This window comes from Rhinoderma darwinii, chromosome 3, assembly GCF_050947455.1.
Source record: "Rhinoderma darwinii isolate aRhiDar2 chromosome 3, aRhiDar2.hap1, whole genome shotgun sequence".
Lineage (NCBI taxonomy): Eukaryota > Metazoa > Chordata > Amphibia > Anura > Rhinodermatidae > Rhinoderma > Rhinoderma darwinii.
The window spans coordinates 256,529,444-256,544,467 of record NC_134689.1 but is presented as its reverse complement, the minus strand read 5'-3'; positions in this window follow the sequence as shown (position 1 = coordinate 256,544,467).

Genomic DNA, 15,024 nt, shown 5'->3' with positions numbered 1-15,024 from the left:
GAAATCTGCCCTGGCACACACACCGCACCAGCCCACGTACAATATCGCACCCTAAATATCGCAGAAAAATACCAGAGTATTGCGGAAAGATTTGCGTTACTTGGTCGTTCTCCTCACCACGGTACGTCCACACATGAACGGATTTGTCATGCGGAAATTCTGCAACGTTTTCGCAATAGAACCTGACATGCTTTATATTGAGAATCTGCACCCCAATCAATTTCCGTGCTTTTCTGCGTATTTTTTTTTTTTGCAGCCATCCGAAAATTACGCACCGCAGGTCAATTTTTGCACAGAATTTTTACACAGCGTGTGGATGAGATTTCTTAAATCTAATCAACTATGCTGCTACTGTATTCTGCTGCGTATTTTCTATCCACAATTCTGCAGCGTGTGGACGAGCATTAATCCGTTTCAGAAAACCCGCAACTGATCCACCCCTGTGTGCGCATACCCTAAGGCCTTATGCACATGACAGTGAAAAACGGGTGTTCTTTTAACGGCCGTTTTCAGAACAATGATATTCTATGGGTGTATTCACACGGCCGTTTTTTTAACGACCCATGAATAATGGCCGTAAAAAAATAGGACATGTCCTATTTTTGGCAGTTTTCACGGCCTGACGGCCCCCATAGAAGTCATTGGATCCGTTTTTAACAACTGTCAATACATGTAACAACCGTTAAAAACGGATCTGTGACATGGGGATTGGCAAGGGAACTACTAGTTCCCTTGCTGGCTATCGGCGGCTCGATGACACTCACCAACGCAGCGCCGACCTCTTCACGTGTGGTCTCTCGTCTTCACGGGTTCTGCGATGGCGACGCGATTACATCATCGCGCCGCCTTTGCAGAACCTGTGAAGACGAGAGACCGCGCGTGAAGACGAGAGACGACACGTGAAGACGAGCTGCATCGGTGAGTGTCATCGCGTCGCCGCAGATCCCGTGAAGACGAGAGACCTTACCTGAAGACAGAGCTGCATCGGTGAGTATGTAGGGTATTCATGTCGGGCTGTGTGGCATCATATACAGGGAGGCTGTGTGACATACAGGGAGGTGTGCGGCATATACAGGGAGGTTGTGTGACATATACAGGGAGGTTGTGTGACATATACAGGGAGGCTGTGTGGCATATACAGGGAGGCTGTGTGGTATATACAGGGAGGCTGTGTGACATATACAGGGAGGCTGTGTGACATATACAGGGAGGCTGTGTGGAATATACAGGGATGCTGTTTGGCATCATATACAGGGGAGTGTGGCATCATATACACGGAGGTGTGTGGCATCATATACAGGGAGGTGTGTGGCATGATATACCGGGAGGTGTGTGGCATCATATACAGGAGGTGTGTGGCATCATATACAGGGAGGTGTGTGGCATCATATACCGGGAGGTGTGTGGCATCATATACCGGGAGGTGTGTGGCATCATATACAGGAGGTGTGTGGCATCATATACAGGGAGGTGTGTGGCATCATATACAGGAGGTGTGTGGCATCATATACAGGGAGGTGTGTGGCATCATATACAGGAGGTGTGTGGCATCATATACAGGAGGTGTGTGGCATCATATACCGGGAGGTGTGTGGCATGATATACCGGGAGGTGTGTGGCATCATATACAGGAGGTGTGTGGCATCATATACCGGGAGGTGTGTGGCATCATATACAGGGAGGTGTGTGGCATCATATACAAGGAGGTGTGTGTGGCATCATATACAGGAGGTGTGTGGCATCATATACCGGGAGGTGTGTGGCATCATATACCGGGAGGTGTGTGGCATCATATACCGGGAGGTGTGTGGCATCATATACCGGGAGGTGTGTGTCATCATATACCGGGAGGTGTGTGTCATCATATACCGGGAGGTGTGTGGCATCATATACAGGGAGGTGTGTGGCATCATATACAGGAGGTGTGTGGCATCATATACCGGGAGGTGTGTGGCATCATATACCGGGAGGTGTGTGGCATCATATACCGGGAGGTGTGTGTCATCATATACCGGGAGGTGTGTGTCATCATATACCGGGAGGTGTGTGGCATCATATACAGGGAGGTGTGTGGCATCATATACAGGGAGGTGTGTGGCATCATATACCGGGAGGTGTGTGGCATCATATACCGGGAGGTGTGTGGCATCATATACAGGGAGGTGTGTGGCATCATATACCGGGAGGTGTGTGGCATCATATACAGGAGGTGTGTGGCATCATATACAGGGAGGTGTGTGGCATCATATACAGGAGGTGTGTGGCATCATATACAGGAGGTGTGTGGCATCATATACCGGGAGGTGTGTGGCATGATATACCGGGAGGTGTGTGGCATCATATACAGGAGGTGTGTGGCATCATATACAGGGAGGTGTGTGGCATCATATACAAGGAGGTGTGTGTGGCATCATATACAGGAGGTGTGTGGCATCATATACCGGGAGGTGTGTGGCATCATATACCGGGAGGTGTGTAGCATCATATACCGGGAGGTGTGTGTCATCATATACCGGGAGGTGTGTGGCATCATATACAGGGAGGTGTGTGGCATCATATACAGGGAGGTGTGTGGCATCATATACCGGGAGGTGTGTGGCATCATATACCGGGAGGTGTGTGGCATCATATACAGGGAGGTGTGTGGCATCATATACAGGGAGGTGTGTGGCATGATATACCGGGAGGTGTGTGGCATCATATACAGGAGGTGTGTGGCATCATATACAGGGAGGTGTGTGGCATCATATACAGGAGGTGTGTGGCATCATATACAGGAGGTGTGTGGCATCATATACCGGGAGGTGTGTGGCATGATATACCGGGAGGTGTGTGGCATCATATACAGGAGGTGTGTGGCATCATATACCGGGAGGTGTGTGGCATCATATACAGGGAGGTGTGTGGCATCATATACAAGGAGGTGTGTGTGGCATCATATACAGGAGTTGTGTGGCATCATATACCGGGAGGTGTGTGGCATCATATACCGGGAGGTGTGTGGCATCATATACCGGGAGGTGTGTGTCATCATATACCGGGAGGTGTGTGTCATCATATACCGGGAGGTGTGTGGCATCATATACAGGGAGGTGTGTGGCATCATATACAGGGAGGTGTGTGGCATCATATACCGGGAGGTGTGTGGCATCATATACCGGGAGGTGTGTGGCATCATATACCGGGAGGTGTGTGGCATCATATACAGGGAGGTGTGTGGCATCATATACCGGGAGGTGTGTGGCATATACCGGGAGGTGTGTGGCATCATATACAGGGAGGTGTGTGGCATCATATACAGGGAGGTGTGTGGCATCATATACAGGGAGGTGTGTGGCATCATATACAGGGAGGTGTGTGGCATCATATACAGGGAGGTGTGTGGCATCATATACAGGGAGGTGTGTGGCATCATATACAGGGAGGCTGTAAATCGTGTCTAGGTGAACATGTGACCTTCCTTTGAGTGTTTTCAGGGGGCTGGGACAAAAAAAAGCCTGACCAATGAAATTCATCAGTTTTTTTAACGGCCATGAAAAACTGATGCAAAACGGATGTCAAACGGCCATTAAAGAGGCTCTGTCACCAGATTTTGCAGCCCCTATCTGCTATTGCAGCAGATAGGCGCTGCAATGTAGATTACAGTAACGTTTTTATTTTTAAAAAACGAGCATTTTTGGCCAAGTTATGACCATTTTTGTATTTATGCAAATGAGGCTTGCAAAAGTACAACTGGGCGTGTTGAAAAGTAAAAGTACAACTGGGCGTGTATTATGTGCGTACATCGGGGCGTTTTTACTTCTTTTACTAGCTGGGCGTTCTGACGAGAAGTATCATCCACTTCTCTTCAGAACGCCCAGCTTCTGCCAGATCACGCTGTGACGTCGCTCACAGGTCCTGCATCGTGTCAGACGAGCGAGGACACATCGGCACCAGAGGCTACAGTTGATTCTGCAGCAGCATCAGCGTTTGCAGGTAAGTAGCTACATCGACTTACCTGCAAACGCCGATGCTGCTGCAGAATCATCTGTAGCCTCTGGTGCCGATGTGTCCTCGCTCGTCCGACACGATGCAGGACCTGGGGAAGGAAGTGAGTGACGACACAGCGTGATCTCTCGAGAACATGCTGTGGCTGCACTGCCAGAAGCTGGGCGTTGTGAAGAGAAGTGGATGATACTTCTTGTCAGAACGCCCAGCTAGTAAAAGAAGTAAAAACGCCCCAATGTACGCACATAATACACGCCCACTTGTACTTTTACTTTTCAACACGCCCAGTTGTACTTTTACTGTTAAACACGCCCATTTGTACTTTTGCAAGCCTCATTTGCATAAATACAAAAATGGTCATAACTTGGCCAAAAATGCTCGTTTTTTTAAAATAAAAACGTTAATGTAATCTACATTGCAGCGCCGATCTGCTGCAATAGCAGATAGGGGTTGCAAAATCTGGTGACAGAGCCTCTTTAAATAAGGACTGGAGATGTATGAAAATTTAGAGACACACTCATGCAAAACGGCCATGAAAAACTGACAGTTGATGAGTTTTTAATGGGCATTTTTTTTTCATTGTCGTGTGAACATAGCCTGAATATGTAAACTGCATCACCCGTACAAGAAGGAAAATTTAAGTGGAAGATAGAAACACCAGATCAATGGTCAGGAACAGGCGTCGCTTCTTCAACAGTACGCTACTACTATGCAAGCACCAAAATAACCACTTAGGGGACAAACATAGGTGACGTCTTCTCTCTGGTCGTATATTTAATTTTCTTCTCCATCCGGCCCAGACCACCATGAACGCTTCTTCCATCTCATCTCTGCAGAGTTTACTGCTGAGACAACGTTGGACCCTCAATTCTGCAACCATCCCCAGCGTCTGTAAGCACCACAAATAAAATTCAGACCCAAAAAGTTATCTAAAATAAATAATAGTGCACAACACAGTAAAAGGTGCATCTCTTCTACCCCGATACAGCAAGGGCTCATGCAAACAAAAGTTAAATTCTTCAGTGTGGTATAGGTGTTTGCTGATATGTCTTGCCCATTCTAGTGAATGGTCCGTTAAAAAAACGTCTGTGTAAAAGGACAAGGATGTGTTCATGAGCCCTAATACTGATCTCGTCAGTTCCCCCAAACAATAATATTGCTTAATTTAGACCCAAAACTGTAATAGTGTTTCTGTTAGTGCCCCCTTTGTGCTCCCACACAGCAGTAATGACCCTTTTGTGCCCCCACATACTAATGCCTGTGTCACGATGCGGAGTGTGGACCCATGTAGCGGGATGGCAGCTGGCCAAACAGGTAAAGTACAGAGTCTATAGTCCAGAGAGGATACCTGAGGCAATGTAGACAGTAGCCAGGCTAGGACCAGGCGGCAGGTAGACGTCAGGCGTGGCGTAGCAGAACAGGCGTGGAATGCAGCACAACACGACAACAGCTCAGCACGTCACTAGATATGGATAGTACGGGAACAGGATACAGGAACAGGGAACACTAGGAAACTGGAAGACACTAGGGGACCATTAGCAAGACAAACTTTGGGCAACGAACAACACTCAGGCAAAGAACAAGAGGGCAGAGCCCCTTTTATAGCCCAGAGCATTCGGGACTAGATTACAGACTTCCTGCAATTACGTGCGCACTGGTCCTTTAAGACCGTACACGCGCGGGCGCGCTCACCCTCAGGAGACAGTCTCGACACCCGGAAGTGAGTGCCAGCGCCTCACAGGAGGATGACGCTGCAAGGAACTCGGATGTCCATGGCCACGGCCGTCGAGGGCTAAGTCAGAACGACGGGCCGTAGCCATAGACGTTACAGCCTGTAATGTGCTCTCTAGACAGTAATAATTTCCCTTTCCTGCCTATACACATTAATAATGCCCCCATTTGTTCCCACCACAGTAAAAATGCCCCATTTGTGCCCCTGGAAAGTAAAAATGTCCCATGTTTGCCCCATAGAAGTAATAATGCCCCCTGTGTGCCCCTAAAAAGTAATAATTCCCCTTAAAAAGTAATAACGTCCCTTGTATGCCCCTTTAGAATAATAATAATGACCCCTGTGTGCCCCAAAACAGTAATGTGTGCCACATAATAAAAATTACAACCTCTATACCCACTCATAGTGTCACCTTCCCCAGAAAAAAAATAAAACTCATACTCACCCAACACGGCTGATCCCACGATGACTTGAACGGGTGAGACCTCTTCCGCCGTCGACACCTGTGCGAGGTTCTGGCGAATTGTAGGACACAGGCCTACAGCAGCCTAGGGCCTACAAGACCGCAAATGGCAGCCCGTGCTACCATGCCTCTGTGCCGTCTAGAGTTGAAGTCGAGCAGTGTCTTCCGCTGCATCTGCTGTGTTACACCCACCGGGTGCTTGTCTGCTGCCGGAGCCTTATCTTAAGCCTGAATCACCGCTACTGTCTACATTGCCACAGGTACCCTTTCTGGACTATAGACTTTGTCTTGTACCTGGTTGGCCAGCTGCCTATCCACTATGCGGTACGGCCCAGTGGGTCCACACCCCGCACCGTGACAGTCGGGCACTGAGGCAGCCGCAGGCTGGTATTATGAGGCTGGAAAGGGCCAAAAACCATGGCCCTTCCCACCCTGATAATGCTAGCCTGCTTCTATGTTTTATCTGGCTGGTTATGAAAATGGGGGGACCAAACGTCGTTTTTTGTTTTTTTTTAAATGACATGAGTCCCCCCAATTTTTTATAACCAGCCAGATACAACACAGCAGCAGCAGGCTAGGATTACCAGGGTGAAGTGAATAGCATTGATTATCTTGTTACAATGGAGACTGTCAAGGGGTGGGGATATATTAGGCAGCAAGTGAACAGTCAGTTCTTGAAGTTGATGTGTTGGATGCAGGAAAAATGTGTGTAAGGATCTGAGTGACATTGACAAGGGCCCAAATTGTAATGGCCAGAGCATCTTCAAAACGGTAGGTCTTGTGGGGTCAGTACCTACTAAATGGGTCCAAGAAAGAACAATTGGTTAACCAGCGACAGGGTCATGGGGGCCCAAGGCTCATTGATGCGCGTGAGAAGCAAAGGGTAGCCCGTCTGGTCTGATCGCGCAGAAGAGCTACTGTTTCACAAATTTATTGTTAATTTTATATATTTGTATAGCGCTAAATTATTCCACAATGCCGCATAAAGATTGTCATCACTTACCTCTGTCTCTTTCCTTATTGGGGCTCCCAATCTATATTCCAAGTGAACCTGTCAGTGTGTTTTTTGGAGTATGAGAGGAAATCGAAGTACAAAAACGGGGAGAACATACGAACTCCATGCAGATCTAGTCCTTATTCAGATTCAAAGTCAGTGCTGCAAGGAAACAGTTCTTACTGAAAAAAGTTATTGCTGGCTATGATAGAAAGGTGTGAGAACACACAGTGCATCGCAGCTTGCTGCACCAGGAATGGTTTGAGGAACATGACAATGAGTTCAAGATGTTGACTTGGCCTCCAAATTCGAAGATACATGGAGGCCCCACCTCTGAACTTTCCCTGATCTTCTGCTAACATCTTGGTTCCAGATGCCACAGGACTCCTTAAGTGGTGTAATCCATGACTCGACGGGTTACAGCTGTACAGGTGGTACAAAGGGAGAAGTTCACAAAATTAGACAGGTGGTTTTAATGTTATTGCTAATGGTGTATGTATGTATGTATGTATATATATACATATATATATATATATATATATATATATACAGTTAGGTCCAGAATATTTTGGACAGTGACACAAGTTTTGGCATTTTAGCTGTTTACCAAAACATATTGAATTTACAGTTATATAATCAATATGGGCTTAAAGAGCAGACTCTCCGCTTTAATTTGAGGGTATTCACATCCGAATTTGAGGAAGGATTTAGGAATTACAGCTCTTTAATATGTAGCTACCTCTTTTTCAAGGGACCAAAGTTAATTGGACAACTATCTCAAAAGCTATTTAATGGGCTGCATGGGCTATTCCCTCATTAATCCATCATCAATTAAGCAGGTAAAATGTCTGGAGTTGATTCCAGGTGTGGCATTTGCATTTGGAAGCTGTTGCTGTGAACCCACAACATGAGGTCAAGGAGCTTTCAATGCAAGTGAAACAGACCATCGAAGGCTGAAAAAAATTAAGAAATCCATCAGAGAGAAAGCACAAAAGTTAGGAGTGGCCAAATCAAACGTTTGGTATAGTCTTGAAAAAAAAGAGCGCACTGGTGATCTCCTGAACTCCAAAAGGCCTGGACATCCACGGAAGACAACAGTGGTGGATGATCGCAGAATCCTTCCCATGGTGAAGAAAAACCCCTTCACAACATCTACCCAAGTGAAGAACACTCCCCTTGAAGTAGGTGTATCAGTATCTAAGTCTACCATAAAGAGAAGACTTCATGAGAGCAAATACAGAGGGTTGACCACAATGTGCAAACCATTAATCAGCCTCAAAAATAGAAAGGCCAGATTAGACATTGCCAAACAACATCTAAAAAAGCCAGCCCAAATTTTGTTGTGGAAACCCACTCCAGATTTTACCCCTAAGAAGCATTGTCTACCCACCTTGCTGATTACAGCGGCTAAATTGCTCATACCAGCGTTGTGGAGATCCACAGTAAGTCCACAAATGCTTCAGTGGGAGTCTAAAGTATCGGAACTGGGTCGGTTAGAGGAATTGGCGCATTGGGAATTGTTGACTAGGCAAAAATATCTTCGGATATGGTTTCCATGGATGGAACATGATCTTCAACATTCTACTCCAGTTGTCTTACTTTAGGTTTTCATTATGCTCATATGTTGCATCATTCAGTGATGTTCGCAGTTGCAAATCTCAGCGGATACCACTTGACTGAGATTTGCACTTTTGCCACGATCAATGTGGAGATGTAATTTGTTGAGTGCCTACTATTGTACTTGGAGTATTTTGCGCACTATTGCAATGTTTACAATATGTTTGTACTTATTATAACCAGATGTATTGGTAACTAGCTGACCAGACTCTAGAACCTACTACCTTCCCTTCCTTACTTTTCCTTACCCATGTACCTTGTTCCCCATTTGAACAAAGAAGTTATGTAAATTTGTGCTTGTTCCAAATTCTTTACTTACCATAATGATCATTGATTTATGTAATTCTTCTTTACGCTTTCTCGCCTTGACTTCAGGTTTGGAGAATGTATTGATGTAACATCTATTCATTTATACGATGTATGACCTTTATGTAACATGTAGCATATGTTTGGCATGTATTTATATGCTTTTGGAAAATCTTTAATAAAAACAAATTTGAAATAAAGAAGCCAGCCCAGTTCTGGAACAGCATTCTTTGGACAGATGAAACGAAGATCAACCTGTACCAGAATGATGGGAGGAAGAAAGTATGGAGAGGGCTTGGAACGGCTCATGATCCAAAGCACACCACATCCTCTGTAAAACATGGTGGAGGCAGTGTGATGGCATGGGCATGCATGACTGCCAAAGGCACTGGGTCACTAGTGTTTATTGATATGACTGAAGTCAGAAGCAGCCGGATTAATTCTGAAGTGTTCAGATTTAACCAAATGCAGCAAGGTTGATTGGACGTTGCTTCACAGTACAGATGGACAATGACCCAAAACATACTGCGAAAGCAAACCCAGGAGTTTTTTAACCCCTATCCGCACGAGTAAGTAACTGTATGTCGTTGAGGGAGGTTACTTCCCGCACGAGGACATACAGTTACTGAGTTTTTAACGGTGCACACTGTCGGCGACAGTGTGCACCAGGAACAGGGAGGTCAGCTGTTGCCGACAGCTGACACTCCACTCTTGCCGGCCAGCGGTCCTTTGCCGCTGATTTAGACGAATTAACCCCTTAAATTCAGCGATCGGTTGCAATCTACAAATTTTAGGGGTTTCTAGCATATCGGCAGACCCCGGTCCGAAATCGCAGGGTTTGACGATAGTATGGCAAACGGAAGCCAAACAATAGCTTCCGGGTCTGCCATGGACGGAAGCCCATCAGGACCAACCTTCGGCTGGTCCTGATAGGCTTCCTGTCAGAGTGACAGGAAGTCACTGTGTTGTTCCCGATGCACACTGTCGGCGACAAGGTGTGCATCGGGAACTGGGAGATCAGCTGTCCCCGGCAGCTGACACTCCAGTGTTGCCGATCAGCGGCTCATCGCCGCTGATTTCGGCAATTAACCCATTACATGCGGGGCTCGATTTCGATCTCCGCATGTAGGGGGTTTGTAGCACATCAGCAGCCCCCATGGGGGCTGATGATGCTTGTGATGGCATCTGGAGGCCAGGCAACGACCTCCGGGTCTGCCATGTATGGAAGCCTATGAGGACCAGCCTCTGGCTGATCCTCGTAGACTAACTGTCAGAGTGACTGTGACGTCACACTGACAGTTGGATTACGTTACACTACCGATGTAGTGTGATGTCTTCTAGCAGCGATCAGAGCTGCAGGTCAAAAAAAGAAAGTGTAAAAAGTAAAAAAAAAGTTAATAGAAAGGTTTTATAAAAGTGTAAAAATAAAAGTTTTTGTTTTCCTATAAGTCATTTATTATAGGGAAAAAATTAAACCGTTAAAAAAAAGTACACATATTTGGTATCACCGTGTTCGTAACGACCCAAACTATGAAACTATACTGTTAATTTTTCCGCACGGTGAACGCCACAAACAAAATAAACTTAAAACTATGTTAGCATCGCTATTTTTTGGTCACCACCCCTCCCAAGATATAGAATAAAAAGTGATCAAAAAGTCGCATTTACCCCAAAATAGTACCAATAAAAACTACAACCTGTCCCGCAAAAAACAAGACCTCCCATAGCTTTTTTGACGAAAAAATAAAAAAGTTACGGCTCAGAATGTGGGGTCTCAGAAAATAAATTATTTTATAGAAACGTAATTTTTGTTGTGCAAACGCTGCAAAACGTAAAAAAAACTATACACATATGGTATCGCTGTAATCGTACCGACCCGCAGAATAAAGTAAAACGTAATTTATTGCGCACGGTGAACGCTGTAAGAAATAAAGAATTTAAAGCGCCAAAATCGCTGTTTTTTTGGTCACCTTAGCTCTAAAAAAGATCCTGTGGGGTCAAAATGCTCACTATACCCCTAGAAAAATTCCTTGAGAGGTGCAGTTTCCAAAATGGGGTCACTTTTGTGGGGTTTCCACTGTTTTGGTCCCTCTGGGGCGTTGCAAACCCGACATGGCACTGAAAACCAATCCAGCAAAATCTGCGCTCCAAAATCCAAAAGGCGCTCCTTCCCTCCTGAGCCCTGCTGTGGGTCCAAACATACGTTTTTGACCACATGTGGGGTATTGACGTAATCGGGTGAAATTGCTTTACAAATGTTGGGGTGCTTTTTCTCCTTTATTCCTTGTAAAAATGAAAACATTCTATGTTTCCACAGAAAAAAAGGTGTTTTTCATCTTCACAGACCTAAACCCCAAAGAATCTATGGGATATTGTCAAGAGGAAGATGACACCAGACCCAACAATGCAGATGAGCTGAAGGCCGCTATCAAAGCAACCTGGGCTTCCATAACACCTCAGCAGTGCCACAGGCTGATCGCTTCCATGCCACGCTGCATTGGATGCAGTAACTCATGCAAAAGGAGCCCGACCAAGTATTGAGTGCACATATTGGACATAGTTTTCAGTAGACCAACATTTCCGTATTAAAAATCATTTTTGAAATTGTGCTTATTTCATATTCTAATTTTCTGAGATACTAAATTTTGGGTTTTTATTAACAGTTAACCATGTTAATGGTCTAAATTACCCCACAAAAGAGATTTCTCGCATGGAAAGAGGCAATAAAGGCAGAATGTGACATCGCTCTTTCAAGAAACACCTTCTGAAAAAGACAACTTTAGATTTGCTCATAATAGCTATTCTATTATATATTTTGCAAATGCCGAAGGGATAAATGCTGGGGTGGCATTTGCATTTAGGTACAACCTTCAAATTAACCCCTTCACGACCACCCCACGTAGATTAACGGGTTGCAAAGCTGGTCGTTGTGCCTGCAGCCCGTTAATCCACGTGTGCTCCTAACAGAGCACACAGACGCTCCCCGCAGCCCGGCATCTCCCAGTACAGGCTGCTACTAGCAGCCTTAGTACTGGGGGAAAACATCGGGTCGGATCACAGCGGTGATCCGAACCGATTAACCCCTTAATTGCGGCAGTCAATAGTGACCGCCGCATTTAAGTTCTTATAGCAACATCGGCACCCCGCTACGCGATTGCGGGGGCCGATTGTTGCGGGGGGGCGATTGCTATGGCAAATGGAAGCCTAACAAAGGCTTCCTATCTGCCATTACGTTAGCCGATTAGGCCCCGCCTGGAGGCGGAGCCTAATCGGCTTGCTGTCAGTGAACAACTGACAGTTCTAATACATTGCACTACATGGGTAGTGCAATGTATTAGAACATCAAACAAACAGTTGGACCTTCAAGTCCCCTAGTGGGACTAAAGAAAATTGTAAAAAAAAAGTGTAAAAAAAGTTAAAATAAAAGTTGTAAAAATACAATAAAAGTTTCAAATAATAACACAAAACACAATCGCCCTTTTTCCTTTATCAAGTCATTTATTATTGAAAAAAATAATAAAGCCATACATATTTGGTATCGCTGCGACCGTAACGACCGTAACTATAAAAATATAATGTTATTTATTCCGCACAGTGAACGCCGTAAAAAAAAAAACTAAAAAATACTGACATAATTGCTATTTTTTGGTCACTTTGTCTTCCAAAAATTGAAATAAAAAGTGATCAAAAAGTCGCATGTACCCAAAAATGGTACCTATAAAAACTATAACTCGTCTCGCTAAAAATAAGCCCTCATACAGCTCGGTCAACGAAAAAATTAAAACCGTTATGGCTCTCACAACTTGGCGACAGAAAAAATCCATTCTCTTTACAAAGGTTATTTTATTGTGCAAAAAGTTGTAAAACATAAAAAAGTTCTATAAATTAGGTATCACCGGAATCGGACTGACCATCAGAATAAAGGTAACATGTAATTTATAACGCATGGTGAACGCTGTATAAAAAGAATTAAAAAAATAATGTCAGAATTGCTGTTTTTTGGTCACCTTGCCTCCCAAAAAAAAAGGATAACATGTGATCAAAAAGTTGCATGTACCCCAAAATGGTACCAATAAAAGCTACAGCTCGTCCCGCAAAAAAAAACAGCCCTCATACCACTACGTCTATGAAAAAATAAAATTAGTTAAGGCTCCAATAAGCCAGGAAATAAAAATATGCAGTTGTGCCGGCCCGAGAGAAACATTTCTTCTGTTTCAAGTGGCGATTTATCAAGGCCCCTAAAATTAGGGAACCAGGAAGGGGAGGGCCCAAACATATCTGCTGAAAGCGAGGGTGCCCGTATTATACCAGGACAACACTTCTCAGCAAAATTCCTCAAACTGCAAAGATCCCGAGTGTGGACCAAAAGGGGAATAAGTAAAGACCATTTATTAGTGCGACACCGGCCTGTGCAGAAAGGATTGTGTCACAGCGTAACACACATCTATGGATTATTTTATTGTTTTTGTTTACCCCATTATTATACCACCTGACTATGCCCCTTATATACTCCGCCCGGCTTACATGTACCCCCACATTATAAACGGAAACACCAGTAAGACTCAATACAAGACTACTACAAGCAAAATCCACACTCCAAAAGCCAAATGGCGCTACCTCCCTTCTGAACCCTACAGTGTGCCCAAACAGCAGTTTGCTTCCACATATATGGCATCGCCATACCCGGGAGAACCCTTTTAACAATTTTTGGGGTGTGTGTCTCCAGTGGCACAAGCTGGGCTCCACATATTGGCATATCTATAGAAAAAAATCCCATTTTCACTCTGCAACATCGAGTGCACACCAGTTTCTGCCAATCACCTGTGGTGTTAATATGCTCACTACACCCCTAAGTGAATACCTTGAGGGGTGTAGTTTCCAAAATGCGGTCACTTCTGGGGGGGATCCACTGTTTTGGTCCCACAGGGACTTTGCAAATGCGACATAGCGCCCAGAAACCAATCCAGCAAAATCTGTACTCCAAAAGCCAAATGGCGCTCCTTCCCTTCTGAGCCCTACTGTGTGCCCAAACAGCAGTTTATGACCACATATGTGGTATTGCCGTACACAGGAGAAGTTGCTTTACAAGTGTTGTGGTGCTTTTTTTCATTTATTTGTTGAGAAAATGAAACATTTTCAGCTAAAACTACGTCTTATTGAAGAAAAAGGTTTTTTTTTAATTTTTACTGCCCAATTCTAATAAAATCTATGAAACACCTGTGGGGTCAAAATGCTCACTACACCCCTAGATGAATTCCTCAAGGGGTGTAGTTTTGTGAATGGAATCACTTTTGGGGAGTTTTCACTGTACTGACACCTTAGGAGCTTTGCAATAGTGACATGGTGTCAAGAAACCAATCCAGCAAAATCTGTGCTCCAAAAGCCGAATGGCGCTCCTTCTCTTCAGATCCTTGCCATGTGCCCAAACAGCAGTTTATGACCACAAATGGGGTATTGCCGTACTCCAGAGAAGTTGCTTTACAAATGTTGTTTTTTTTAAATTCCTTTATTTGTTGAGAAAATGAAAAATTTTGAGCTAAAGCTACGCCTTATTGGAAAAAAAGTTTTTTTTTTATCTTCACTGCCCAATTCTAATAAAATCTATGAAACCCCTGTGGGTTCAAAATGCTCACTATACCCCTAGATGGATTCTTCAAGGGGTGTAGTTTCCTAAATGGAGTCACTTTTTTGGTGTTTTCACTGTTTTGGTCCCTTAGGGGCTTTGCAAATGTGACGTGGTCTCCGCAAACCATTCCTGCTAAATTTGAGCTGCAAAAACCAAATGTCACTCTTTCCCTTCTAAGTCCTGCCGTGTGTCCAAACAACCGTTTATTACCACATGTGGGGTATTGTTTTACTCGGGAGAAATTGCTTTACAAATGTAGTGGTGCATTTTCTCCTTTTAGCCCTTGTGGAAATTAGAAAAAA